The 15,605-nt window shown below is 37.6% G+C and overlaps 1 long non-coding RNA gene across 1 annotated transcript; it reads left to right on the plus strand.

Annotated features, from left to right (window-relative positions):
• Positions 1 to 6,692: 6,692 nt before the first annotated feature.
• Positions 6,693 to 9,320, plus strand: LOC135736079 (uncharacterized). The gene is made up of 6 exons (XR_010527761.2): positions 6,693 to 6,762; positions 7,335 to 7,381; positions 7,496 to 7,586; positions 7,686 to 7,776; positions 7,876 to 7,955; positions 8,146 to 9,320. It is a non-coding gene; the product is annotated as an uncharacterized lncRNA (long non-coding RNA).
• Positions 9,321 to 15,605: the final 6,285 nt, after the last annotated feature.

Raw genomic sequence — 15,605 nt, forward strand, 5'->3', positions numbered from 1 at the left:
CACTGGTTAAAACTAGTTATATTTCCTAATTAAACTAAGGCCTAGTCCTATCTTAAACTAATTCCTGTAACCACCCCTATAATCTTTAAATATAATTTCTTGCCGTTGTTTTATGTGCCCCTCTGGTAAAAACACTGGCCCCTCCTTGGCCCCCCTAGTGAAATTAGTTTAGAACCGCCACTGTTCTTTCATAATGAGACGGCATTGTACTCAAACAACAAGATATTTATTTACCGTTGCAAGACGTTCAGCTGCTCTGCTGTGGAACTTCAGCTCGTCGCAATCAGGGGGCGGAGTTAAGAGGTGTGACTGACAGTTTGAGCAGATCCAAAAAGATTTTGTTTTTTAATAAATTTTATTTGATAAATATATTTGTAAAACAGACAGACATACGTAAAGGGTTACCAATAGCATTGATTTATTAAAGAAAAAAAATTCTAATCAAATTCTTGAGGAAAAAAGGGCACTTCAGAGTGTAAGGACAAAAAGGGCATGTGTTCTGCACAGGTTGAGCCCAATCTGTGCACGTGCCTGGTTTTTACAGTGCATGGGGCACAGAATCACACATGCTGACATATGAGGTACAATTTGATGCAATAATGTGTTCCTCTAATAATTTTATTTCACGAGTTCGCCCTTACATCTAATCTGATTGCGAAAGTGTAGCGATTCAGCGGGAGGAGGGGAATAACGTTATTTGAAACACTATAAACCTCCGACCGAAATACTACGGGGATACCCAAGGGAATCTTAGATTTTAGCTCAAAAGGGAATATTATGTATAATTAACTGTAATTAACTATAAATGTATCAGGTTTTACCTGGCGTAGCAGAATTAATAATAACAATTAATTAATATGTTCGTCCACCGAAGACATATATCCATAATCGTATATTAACGTCTAAGAAATGTTAATTTCATGGCCTTTTAAAATTAACCTTCTCACTGATATACAGTGCTACTCGCAGCTTGTAGCTGGATCAAAAGGCAGAAATAGTGACTTTAATTTCATGAGCATTGAACACAGAAACAATTCAATTGTGAAAATGCAAAACCGGTTTATTAACTGTTAAGAAGGGCTTTATACAACAATATATTTGTAGTATACTTTTACAGTCATTTCATTTATTGCATAAAGACGAGCTCTTAGCGCCCCCTTGTGTGATGTATACGACACACGAGGAAGTTCTGGAAAGTGCTAATAAGTTCAGTCGGTGGCAGTAATCGGTAGGCAGTGATGCACGAGAAGTCCGCGTCAATGATGGAGATAGTTATAGTGTAATTGTGTGCGTGCATCTAAATGTAAGTTATATGTTATAGGGTTAATTTCACTTATGTATGTTTATAGTTATTATTATGGGATTTATATGGATATATATATACACATGTGGAATTAGGTCACAGAGTTGACGACGCCCATACGATCCTAACTTTGGCTGTTTATATATTAATATTATATTTACTAAGATTGCATGGCTATTGATTCATTTAGTAGTTTTTAGAAGTAACTAATTTTCCTATGCATGGTTTATATCTAGTTTAATAACAGTAGATTGCCGAACTGAAAATGCTTAGCCATTGTATGACGTCATTTATATTACCGACGCTATTTGAGCCCATATAGCCTATTATTCTATATTCATTTGAAAAGAGTGGATAATATGACTAAATCATATATTTGACTGTGTTTTCAGTTTAATTGTGCAAATGTTTATATGTATGCTATTGTTTATTGTTACTACCTTAAATTTAATACTGATTTTCCTTTATACTGTTTGTTTATAGAACCACACACTGATACATTAATGGAAATAAATCCATAAGAAGTAATGGGAATCTTCATTGTGTCCTAATCAGACCTGCCATAGTGATTAATTCATACCGAACCATATTGGTTATTACAATTAACTACAAACGAAGTACACACAACGACTAACTAAACATACACACATACAATAACATAAAACATAGATGAGAAAGAAAAGACTGAAAAGCTAGAGAGAGAGTAAAAGATTGGCAATAGCACTATTGTTTAACATCTGCACAAACCATCGGAAAATTTCTAAGGATCGCCTTAATTCTCATAAGGGGTAAAGCTTAAACATCAGCGAGTAAAACAAGGTTAATACTTGCATTTGGCTCTTTGTGATGTAGTAATAAGTTTCTGATGCGCGCTGTGCGAGCAGGGAGAAAGAGAGAGAGTCCAGGTTAGAGTCCGTTAAGTGGTTTCGTAGGGCGGATTGGTCCGTTTAGTTTTCCGAACTAGCGCAAAGCCAGGAAATCACTGTCCCGAAGGGACAGAGCTCAGAGGAAAGATGATGAATCCGAGGGACTCAGGGTGAGTCTCAGAGAGTTTCCAAACTGCGCTGACGGGTTACCTGAGTAACTGAGCGACTGAGCGCTCCTGAGCTACCGGAACTGAGCTACTGAGCAATGATGGCTTGGGCGATAGGCCGTTTTGACCTTTCACGCGCCCAGCCCATTTTAGGTGAGTGACCAATGTGCGAAGTGTTTGATCGTGCGGGAAACAAGCCTTTGTTCTTTCAGACATCACATTTGCGTAATTGCATAATGATAAAGGTTTTTTTCCATAACTCTTCAAATCGATATTAAATGACATTGATACGGCTTATGGTAATATGATACATAGCAATGATTAGGAAATAAAAAGTAGATTAATTTGATACTAGACAAGACATGGGTTTAAGATCACGTTGAATAATAATTTCATACCTAAGATATGATCCATGCTACAGTGAACAAAATCTAACTAAAGTGTTAACACACAGTTACATCACATATACACCATCATGCAGTAAAGGGATATAAAATGTATATACATTTAAACAGCTCAATGTGATATTTAAACGTGGTTTCATCAGAGACCTATAGTCTGTGCCCCCTGCTGTCTCTGGCGATTGTCGTTCAATCGGCTCTCAGGTTTCTCTGGTGGAATTCCTTTGAACCTCCTTTGACGACTGCATTTGTTTTAATTGTCGCCCATTTTACAACTTTGATAGATTATAGAGATCTCGACAATTGTCACAAAGGAGACAGGGTTATCTAATTATCACAATTTTAGGGCTGTTACGATCCAGACGCCCAATGGCCCCGATCTGACTCCGAGCCATCTGTTACAAAAGTAAGCATATTTTGGCGTGCTGTCCTGGGGGAGGGCTCAGGATCCGGAGTTAAGCTCGAACTCCGAATCCGGGGTATGGCCCGAACCCGGAGAACTCCCCCATCCCAAACTGGGATAGAACAGATTAGAGTGGCGAGTTGAGGTGGTGGAGGGATATCTGAAAACAATCTCAGGACTGAGGTAGGTAGGATGTCTCACTGCATGAAAAGAGCTGTATTCGGACAAATACGGGATGGGATATACTTGGCAAACTTTAGGTTTGCCAGATTTTTCAGGCAGAGTGCTTGGAAACGTAGAACACAGAAGTAAATTTGTGAAACATCCAGAAACCTTACGTATGTGGATGTATATAGGAACTGGTGGAAGTTTCCAGGAATCCTTACAGCTGGTTGTGAGGAGGGGTGGGTGTGAGGTGTGAATGGCTTTTTATATGTTAATGACCCACAGGTAGAGGTGCTTTGTTTTCAGAGCTGATAGGGGGTTGAATGAACTCTTCAAGGCAGCACATATTGTTGTAGTCTACATAAAAACTGTGTTTGCTAAATATGTTTATTATTAATATAATTTAAGAAACTTAGCATCATTCAAATAACCAAAAATTCAATGGACACAATTACCATTTTAATGTGTGAAAATGATGTCTCTGACTTTTCATGTTTAATGCAGTCTGGAGGAATGCAACAAATGTTATTTCAGTATATGAAACACGTATGTTAACACGTATGGTCGGGTTGCGATGTTTTTGGCGTTTTCTCCTGGTCCTGTAAATGGTATACAATATAGACCCGTTTGCCACTGAACCTGCATTAACGACGACAGTGGGGCTTTAGGCCTTAGTCAAACGGGTCGTCAGGTTTCATTTTCTCTTAAAGATCGGAAGGTGACCCTTATTTACCATATATACCCTCGCATTGGGCCCCCAATTTGCTAAATCCTCAACTGTGGATAACATAATTATGCCGCAATATTTAGTCTGTCTGGAACTAAGCTGAGTTAAACCACATCACTGTGTGACACTTCAATACATATGAACGGCCGCTACGCTAATACGATTTTGTTTTTCTCTCCCTGTCTCGTCCTCGACCCGAGGACGAGACAAACAGACCCAGTCCCGGTAGATGTGAAAGTTGGCACACCTCTGATCTACTGGATGTCCTTCAACGTTATGCCCAGCTGATACCTGACCAACGATCACCGGCAGAACCGCTTAATCTCCGCTAAATCTACATTTCCGTTCTCCCAAGGGTTTTTCCCTCCTAGGACTTATTTTTCCTCGGATAAAAGCCCGGGGTTTTTTTTCTCCTAGGGGGTTTTTCACCCCGGGGAGGCAGCCTTTTTGGGCTTTACCTAGCTTCCTCTTCTATACGTTGCTTTAGTAATACGTGCAATTATAATATTGAGTCATAGCCGCAGCAAATTTAACTGTTCATGCTATCATGTATTTTGTTGTGCTATCTGTCGTTTTCTGTGCTTTTCACTGCTTCTATTTATGTAAAGCTGCTTTGAAACAATTGACTTTTGTGAAAAGCGCTATATAAATAAATTGAATTGAATATGAATATATATTTCCAACACTTTAACATGTCTCCAACTGCCCTATGTCAGGATGTTGTGCAAGTATCCCTCAATGCATACATTGTATAAAAAAGCAGTTCAAAGAAGGAGACAGTTTATTTAAAAAAAAATCATGTAACGCATTTTTGCTAGCTAGGATGTTGATAATGTCAGTACCATATTCATAAGTCAGTGAAATGTAAAGCTGCTTATTTTTGCTGATGTCTCATGATTTGAAGTTCACGGTTTCTATTGTTGCTATGATTTTACCTCAACATTTCATTAAATATTTTAAAATAGAAACAAAACAAAAAATCAATAGACAGGTCCATAATCTAAATGTCTTTCACATGTGAATGCAAAACATGTTGGGTCATACAGACTGACAAACTCAGGTAAACTTATCTGCAGATACCTGTCAGCTACTGTACTTATAGTCCAGAGGTGCCGAAACTAGGGCCCATAGCCCAAAGTTGGCGCACAATAGACCTTTAATTTGGCCCGTCATGCTACGTGAGATAAGGAAAAAGGATAAAAGTCATTGACGCAGATGTTCATATTTCTAATTAAACATGTTCTAAAATGTATTTTTTTTATCTTTACAAATAAAAAAACAAAAATTTAAATTTAAATCAAATGCAGGGGATTAAAGTTATTTTTTTTAAGTACATGCATACTTGAAGGTGTATAACATGCATCACGAAACTTAATGAACTCTGGTACTATCCATGGTAATATATGACATGTTTTTCATTGTTAGTTAATGCACTAATTTACAAAAAAATAATTTGAGTTCATGTTGTAGTAAAAGAGTAACTAAACCAACTTTTTTTAGTTAATGATCTGTAAGAATGATGCTTTATTAGTGCTGTTCATTGATTTTAGTAAGTTTTTTGACATTTGGATATAAAGTGTTTCAATACTACAATATATGGTGTATCAGGTTGAACGGTGGCTACTGCAGTTGAATTTTCCTATTGGATGTTGGGTCCAAGAAATGACTCGTGACGTAAGCAGGTTCAAGCTCACCACGCCCTTGTTACGATCTCACCACACACTTAGTTCGTCCCCTCTATCTCCGTTGGGATCTGCCCACTTTTCTTGCATTTTTCAAATATTGCAGTGGGTGGAGTCAGGCTCTGACCAGGGGTTTAGTTACTCTTTAAGTATGACTCTTCATTAGTTTATGTTCAGTAAGTTACATGTCTTAAATCAGCATTAGTTTATATTTAAGTAAGAATTAATTAAGGTATAAGTTCATCATGATTCATGGACTCTTATTATTAATGAATTATAAAGTGTTACCGAGATAATAGATATAGTAGTTCAATGTTTCCAATAATGAGCAGTTAATCCACTAAACCAGAGGTTCTCAACTCTGGCCCTCGAGATCCACTTTCCTGCAGAGTTTAGGTCTAACCCTGATCAAACTCACCTGCTTGCAATTTTCTGGTATTCCTGAAGAACTTGATTACCTTGATCAGGTGTGTTTGATCAGGGCTGGAGCTAAACTCTGCAGGAAAGTGGATCTCGAGGGCCAGAGTTGAGAACCTCTGCACTAAACCCAGGGACAATTCCTGAGGCATGTTAAAGAGTTTTGTATTTCATCAGGAAAATGGTGATTCAGTAACAAAACACATATTGTTAAATAAAAACTGGATAAAAACGCAATCTCTACAAGTGTGTTTACTAAATACATTTATTAATTATATAATTACATTCGTTATATTTAGAAAAATCTGAGCATCATTCAAAATAACTGCCAACATGTTTGTAAACTAAACATATTTTGTCAACGTTATAATCTTAATACAAATATTTTATATTTTTATTAATGATCAAGAATAAAGAACAAAGCATAGTTTAAAACGCGGATTATAAAAAGTACAAAAGTGCATCTTGGAATTCGTAGTCAGATTACATCGTCAACAGCAACAACGCCAATGGAAAAGGACTCCATTTCCCAGAATGCACCACGCATCTATTCTTCCTGAGGAACAACCCCCGCCGATCGTCGCGAAATTCAAATCTGGACTAGGTGTTTGTTTGCTGGCTGAACAGTACGGTAAATTTGATTTAATTCATTTGTCTGCATCGCGCTGATCGGTTATTTATTTGTTCATATTATGTTATTTACCGTGATTCAATTTTGTCTTTAAAGTGTTTGAATTTAAATCACACACAGTAAAACAGTATACGCGGTTATTTACACAACAGTAAACACGAGGGTTAACAATACGCGAAGTAAACGTTACATGCATAACGGGCTGTTAAAATAATTAATTCGATGTTTAATTTTTTTAAAACAAAACTTTAAAGAAGCCAAGATGAGACGTGATTTGCTTAAAAACAAAACACCATCAACTCATGTGTTGGAGATGTTAGCAGCTAGCAAGTGTTTCTCTGCTATTTTAAATTATACATACGATCTTCTGTTGTTTAAAAGCTCATTCATTGCTTTAGTTTTGGTAGATGCTGCTTATTTTGCAAGACTGTTTTAATGCATTATTTTGATTTGTAACAAAGCCAGCTTCACTAGATGCTAAAGAAGCTTGGAGTCATAATATATTTTAACATTATATGTTTGCCTTTCTTTATCTTTTTAAATATGAAGTCTATCCATGTTTGTGTTTACAGAGGTCATGTACCATGTGACGCTGAAGAGGTTTCTGGGTAAAGATGATGTAAGTTTATTCATTCAATGTTATAAATCCAGATTAAAATGAAACGGGTTAAATAGTAAACAGATGTTTTGTGATTTATGTGTTTTTTATGATTTTTAATTCTGTGTTTGACAGAGAAATATAATGAAGTAACAGTGAAAGCTAAAACATCAGACTGATCCAAACACTGAAGAAATTGGTGTGACTGCAATCTGGCCAAAATGATGTAAGTTTATTAATTAAATAATTAAATCAAAGAGGTTAAATAGTAAATAGATGTGTTGTAATGTATGTGATTTTTGTTTTTTAATTCTGTGTTTGACAGAGAAATATAATGAAGTAACAGTTAAAGCTAAAACATCAGACTGATCCAGACACTGAAGAAATTGGTGTGACTGCAATCTGGCCAAAATTATGTAAATTTAATAATGAAATTATTAAATACAACAGGTTTAACAGTAAACAGACATGTTATGATGTATGTGATTATACATTTTTTATTCTGTGTTTGATAGACAACTATAGTGAAGTAATCTACTGTAATGAAGCTGCAGAACGACACAGAAACTCTGAGGACATCAACACAGAATATCAAGTAATATTCTGTACATTCTATGCATTTCTTTGATCATATTTGTTGTTGTATCTTTGTACAGTTTAATGTAAACTGTCTAAAATGTACAACTTTAATTGCATTTCATTTGATTTGTTGTGTGTGTGTGTGTGTGTGTGTTTATATAGTGCATTATGCCAAATACTTATATATACTTTTTATATTTCCACAGGACTCCCAAAGAGATGTCTGTCCAGATGAGGGTGCATCAACATTACCTTTGCTGACAAGTATATGCTTTAGAAATGTTAGAATAATTACAGGACAACGGGATTAGTTTTACAGGGGGACCTCTGAGAAAATCGTGCTTCTCAGAGGTCCTCTGTGTTTTTAATCCCTTCCGAATCGGCCATGTCTGTGTTTTGATGACCTCCGTAAAAATTCCAGAGCAATTTACCTACTGTTTTCTGCCAAACTCAGAGGTCATCTGAGAAATTAAATCCCGTCCAGATGCAAATGTCTGTGTTTGCCCGCAATATCTTTTGAAAACGCTGTTCTTGTTGTCTTTTGGCCAAAGTGATCTGCCGTAAGATCTACCGCGTATATATATTGTACTTCCTGAGTCCCATTCATTCATATATGGATGTTTTTTCCCCATTCGGCGAAATAAAATAATTAAATCAGGACGAGCTGAATATCAAACACTGTTAAGACTAAACACTTTAATATCAGTAACTTATAAGGTAAACTCAAACTTATTTTGTTCAACTCCAAAATGGTAATGTTAAATAATAAAGATAATAAATTGTTATTAATCATTATTTCTTCAATTCGTTGGGTTTATTATAAGCAGCCAGTTATATAAAACACGTAGGCTACTTTAGTATGATTTGTAAAAGTTCTTTTGATTTGTTAAAATTTTTAAAGCAAAATATAAAACCTTACAAACACGCATATCCAGAGCACGTGGTCTTCTGCAATGCCCAAACGCATGAAACAGACACTCCCATCTCTAGAATTTTAATCCCGTCCGAATCTGTACATTAAATCACAGACGTCACGGGGGACATGTTAAAAACTAATCCCATCCGAAAAGTGCTTAGGACTGATTTTCTAAAGCAAGATCAATGTAGTTGTTGTTCATGTTATTTAGACCATTTACTACATAACATTGTTCTGCTTTGAATGTAGTTTTCATTGTTGCTTTTATTTTGTTTATTTTATTTGCTCATATTTCCTTAATTCCCTAATGCATGTTGGTCTTATATTGTTTTCTCTGTATATTTATCAATTTAAAAAGCATTGTTTATGTATGCAACCTTTAATATTTGTGTATAATATTGTTTTGTGATTGTGACAATTGTGGATTGTTCAGGGTTTTTTATTAAATAAACATTTCAAACTCAATTCAAGTTTTAATTTTTTTAAGGGTTTGGGGGTGTGTAGTACAGTATAGTGTGGGGGGAGCTTTGTAGTCTCTCTGCATAGCAGGCAAATAACCAATCAAGTCACTAATATATGAGGGCTTGGGTTGGGCTAAAAACAAAGTGTAACCAATCAAATCATCTCAACTGGAAAGTTTCAAAGTTGTGTCCCAATAGTTGTCAGAGTTTTGGGAGAGGGTTTTAAAAGCACACCTGTACACACCTGTGTATCTTAATATTTAAGATTACTGTGTACTGTACTGTACTGTGTACTGTGCACATTATTTTCCATTCATTACTTAATTATTTTCCATTCATTATTTAATTCTACAGTATACATCCTTATATCTCTTTACTTTAAATTTGTTATTCTCTCTCATATTTTTATTGTTTACTTGCATTCCATTCCTTTTATAGCTATATTTATGTATATTGTTCAACTGTGTTGTTTACTTTAATAATTGCACTGTCCTTGGACTGGACCTGAATCACATTTCACTGCTGATTATATATGCTCTATATAATTGTGTATGTGACAAATAAAAATCTTGAAGCAACCAATCAGTGTTGAGATTAAACACCAATGGGGACACCAGAATTGTGCAAAGGTGTGATACCTCTGTAGGTGTGAAAGCGGCCTCTGCCAAAATCTTCAATGGGATTACTTGCCATGGCAACAAATGGCTGCATATGCCACGGGGATATCCCTTCAGCAAGACACACCCGAATTGTTATCATTACGGGAGTTTCCTAACTTGGTGGAATTAGTAGTTTACCGTCAGTGGAACTAGTAGATACTTCCGAAAATCAGTGGTGTTTACAGGAGTTTCCTAGTACAGATACACCTCTTTTCATGCAGTGTCTGTATATGTAGTGTTTGGCTGATTACCAAATGAGATGCACCTGTGCTTGATTAGTTATCGTGCTCCTCCAGAACCTTGTTAATAAGGCTATGTTTACACGTGGGCGGTTATTTTCATAAACGGACATTTCAACCTCTCCGGTTTCAAAAATAATATCGTGCACACATGTCAGTTTTCAGAAAAGTGTTTATTTACACGTACCCGTGCATATATGCCGTTAAGAGAAGCTCAAGCCCACGTAAGCCAATCACCGGCTGCGCTGGTGGTGACGCGAACTGGTTCTTCATGTTGGAGGGAGGAGTTGTTGCAGTAGGTGATCGATGACATCAAAGTACCGCGAGAGCGAGTTGAGGAATCATACGTAAAGGTCTAATTTCGAATCGCTCTCGCGGTACTTTGACATCATCCGTTGCAGCGCCGCGTGAAGTCAAACACGCGTAAAATTGCTGACCTCAGAGCACTCGTCTCTGCTCCTCGACATAATGGAGCAGCTGTATTTGCAAATACAAACACACGAAACGAGTTTGCACGAACATAAATGTGATCTTGGAAGCGTTCAGAGTAGCAGTCACATGTAAACATGGGTCGCACTTTTGACGTAGGTGCGAGCTCTGGCGCATACTCTGTGACGTTGCCTGCTTAAACATCCGTTTGTCTCACTTTACATGCAACCGTGCAACCGAAGATTTTCAAGATCTCCACTCTGGCCGGAGTTCTAGAAACAATCGGTTTCACAGGCGAGTTCTCCGTTTGCGTGTAAACGAGGGGCACAAACGAAGGTAAATCTCTCAGTTTTTAAAAATAACCATGTACGTGTAAACAGAGCCTAAAACATCATTTCACGAGTTGGCCCTTACATCTAGGCTATGTTTACACGTGGGCGGTTATTTTCATAAACGGACATTTCAACCTCTCCGGTTTCAAAAATAATATCGTGCACACATGTCAGTTTTCAGAAAAGTGTTTATTTACACGTACCCGTGCATATATGCCGTCAAGAGAAGCTCAAGCCCACGTAAGCCAATCACCGGCAGCGCTGGTGGTGACGCGAACTGGTTCTTCATGTTGGAGGGAGGAGTTGTTGCAGTAGGTGATCGATGACGTCAAAGTACCGCGAGAGCGAGTTGAGGAATCACACGTAGAGGTCTAATTTCGAATCGCTCTCGCGGTACTTTGACATCATCCGTGGCAGCGCCGCATGAAGTCAAACACGCGTAAAATTGCTGACCTCAGAGCACTCGTCTCTGCTCCTCGACATAATGGAGCAGCTGTATTCAATAGTGTCTGTCTGCGGAGTGCAAGAGAGGGGCGTGCCGTTAAGCGGCGTAACTTTTAGCAGGGGCGGAAATTTAAGTTGTCCAAGTCACACAGAATCCCGCGAGATGTCCGACTTCCGCTAAACTGACACGGCACATCCGATAGCTAGTAATAGTAAGACGATTGTTTATAGCTCTCTTTCAACTTTAGCGTCATGACAAATAACGTTACTGCCGTAAATGTTTTAAATTGAGGGCACGGAGGAAGCTTCATAAGACGCTCGGATGGTCTTATATTGTCTCATTCATCGTCATTGTTAACGTGGGTAGACAATATGGCCATATACGGCATATATGGACATATTTACCATCCTAAAATTATTAAAAGTACCGAGGCATACCAATATTTAAATCGTGAACTGTTACACAGTGAGGGTGATTTAGTCTTTTTTTAAGTAAATGTGCACCTCAGACAGTTTAATATGTATTAAACCAAGATGAAATTCATTTGCAAACTTGCAAACTTAATTCTTTTTAAGTTTTAAGAGGAATCTACAGAGCTCACGTGGTTTTATAAGAAATGGCTAACAGATAACATCTGGTGATATTGTGAAGGTTTATAAAAATAACTATTCACAACAGGTAACATTGTAAAGGTGTATAAAATAACCATTCACAACAGGTAACATTGTAAAGGTGTATAAAATAACCATTCACAACAGGTAACATTGTAAAGGTGTATAAAAATAACTATTCACAACAGGTAACATCTGGTGACATTGTAATGGTTTATAAAAATAACTTTTCACAACAGGTAACATCTGGTGATATTGTAAAGGTTTATAAAAATAACTATTCACAACAGGTACCATTGTAATGGTTTATAAAAATAACTTTTCACAACAGGTAACATCTGGTGACATTGTAAAGGTTTATAAAAATAACTATGCACAATATGTAACAACTGGTGACATTGTAAAGGTTTATAAAAATAACCATTCACAACATGTAACATCTGGTGACATTGTAAAGGTTTATAAAAATAACTATCCACAACATGTAACAACTAGTGAGATTGTAAAGGTTTATAAAATAATTATTCACAACAGGTAACATCTGGTGACATTTTTAAGGTTTATAAAAATATCCTTTTAGCAAGATCACCCTGCAATAAATTATAACACAGCATTATGAGAGGCATCAGGAGCTGATCCCAAGTGTATAGCTGGAAGCTGTTGATGTATGTACAGTATTGGTAAAGTGCACATGAATGCATTTTATAATAATAATGCATCCAATGTCAACCCTGTGTAGAGCTGAGAAATGTGGTTGTTTCTCAGCAGCAGTAATGTCCAATGGTGCCAGCTTAACACATTGGTGCAGTTTCCCAGACAGGGCTTAGTCAGGGGTGCCCAAACTCAGTCCTGGAGGGCCGGTGTCCTGCAGAGTTTAGCTTTAACTTGCATCAGAGCACCTGCCAGTAAGTTTCTAGTATGCTTAGTAAGACCTTAATTGGCTGCTTCAGGTGTGTTTGATTAGGGTTAGAGCTAAACTTTGCAGGACACAGTTTGGAAACCCTTTGTTTAGATCAGGGGTGACCAACCCTGTTCCTGGAGATCTACCCTCCTGCATATTTTAGTCCTAACCCAGCTTTAACAAACACACCTGACTATAATTTTAAGGTTGCCCTGAAATGCTTGATTGGCAGGTTCAGGTGTGTTTGATTGGGGTTGGAGCTGAACTCTGCAGGACAGTAGATCTCAAGACACAGGTTTGGTCACCAATGGTTTAGATTAAACCAGGACTGGGCACTTATATTAGGACATTTTAGTTTTTACAAACAAACCTTACAAAAACAAGACTGGTGTGCATCTTGAAACAAAACAATGGCACTGATATGTTGAGATGTGTCAGTACAAGGTGTTTTCTTAATTACAGTAGCTCAAACATGCATTTTAGCCTGGGAAAAGTATAAGCCCTGTCTGGAAAACCGCCACATTGTTTTACCATAACAGATATGGGTTGTTTAAGGTTGAGTTGTGATTTTGAAGTGTAGACAGATGGATCCTCCTATTGTATTTTTGCATCACAGTTAAGGTGCATGTCAATGGTATCACCCTCACAAGTTGTCCACTGCATCACTTCACATCAATGCAGCTGTGAAAATAATAACCATAAACAAACATATTTTACATTTGTACTTAAAATAAGCTTACATTATGAGAATATACCATGGCACCCATACTTAAACAGAATAGGGTGAGAGAGATACATTAAAAACGAGACAGTAGTACACACAACCTTTAACTCCAGTGTTATTATGACGTTTAATAGGTCATTAATTAATTAACTGTCATTTGAAATGTCGACAACTTACAGGAATAACTGTAAGATTCTAATGTATTAATATCTAACGTTACTATCGTAAACAGGAAAATATATAGGTGAGCAATGAAACTCATGCAAGATTTGTTGCATTTTGTTAACTACTCGTTACTGATCATAAGTGTAATCATAGAACGGACTTCACAAATCTAACATTAGGCTAACAACACATAGCTAACGTTAGCGAGCTTACCTGAAACGGTCGACCTTAATTCAGCCCCTGGCGTGACTTCTTAACATGTGTCGTAGCCGAACCATTTCTCAGGAAAAGGATGTTCGTCAGTCGGCTTTCCGTCCATTAAAATTGGTACGAACAAACATGAGGGCGCTTGGATGAGCAACTTTAATAACGCCTTTAGCCGCCGTATCATTATGCGGGCAGAAGAGAACACAGAATGACAACATCTCGTCCTGACGTCTCGCGTGGTTCTGTGTAACTTGGACAACTTAAAGTTACGCCCCCTGCTAAAGGTTACGCCCCTTAACGGCACGCCCCTCTCTTGCGGTCCGCAGACAGACCCATCTCGCTGTATTTGCAAATACAAACACACGAAACGAGTTTGCACGATCATAAATGTGATCTTGGAAGCGTTCAGAGTAGCAGTCACATGTAAACATGGGTCGCACTTTTGATGTAGGTGCGAGCTCTGGCGCATACTCTGTGACGTTGCCTGCTTAAACATCCGTTTGTCTCACTTTACATGCAACCATGCAACCGAAGATTTTCAAGATCTCCACTCTGGCCGGAGTTCTTAGAAACAATCGGTATCTTGCTTAACACACTATTCCAACATTGCAACAAGTACTGGGAAAGACAAACATTTATTTAAAAATATTTAAGTATCATCTTCATATATATACAACATAATTAACATGTCTTAAGGCATAAAATGTTTGGAAATAATGGCTGGAGAGAAAAAAATGTTATGGACATTTGCATTTTACATAACAATGATTAATAACTTCTTTTTTTATTTTTAAGAATATTTTCATTTTATGACTACTAAAAAATCTATCTTAGTTACTGCTAACTGATTATGTAATGACCTAGAGCTAGTGAACTAAATATTAATTTCATATCTGAAAATACAGAACAGTATAACAAAGTTTTTGTATGTGAACAATGCAATTTTATAGACTATTGACAGGTTTTCCTGAAATTTTCCCTCTAATGTTTAAGCCCTGACAGGGTAGGATGTTATGTGTCTTTACTCCCTTAAATTCATCATCTCTCATTTTTCCTTCCCTTTTCCTGCTTTGCACAAAACATTTCTGATGTCCATCACATGCGTCAATGAGATTTTCATTATTATTTAGAAACTTACTTTAGTCTCGCCATGTTTTCATAAACCAACTCAATCGCGTGTACTTTGTATGCGGCTGCGCACGGCAAAACAGTCGCGTGCACGCCTCAATTCATGTCCGCGTCCGCGCACTCATTCATGTCCGTGCGCGGACGCGGACATGAATTGAGGCGTGCACGCGTCAGTGCGACTGTTGCGTCGCTTTTTCAAAAGTGAATTGGGTAACTACATTGCATATAGATCCGTTTTGCCGCGATTGTCTTTGAATAAACTAGTTAACTGCTAAAATGTAAACTTGAGATTTACACAGGGGCACAAAAGATTTACACTGGGGCACGTGCCCCAGTAAAAGGGGTCTAGCGACGCCCCTGTTTGACGTGCTGTCCTGGGGGAGGGCTCAGGATCCGGAGTGAAGCTCGAACTCCGAATCCGGGGTATGGCCCGAACCCGGAGAACTCCC

This window comes from Paramisgurnus dabryanus, chromosome 4 (genome assembly GCF_030506205.2).
Source record: "Paramisgurnus dabryanus chromosome 4, PD_genome_1.1, whole genome shotgun sequence".
Classification (NCBI taxonomy): domain Eukaryota; kingdom Metazoa; phylum Chordata; class Actinopteri; order Cypriniformes; family Cobitidae; genus Paramisgurnus; species Paramisgurnus dabryanus.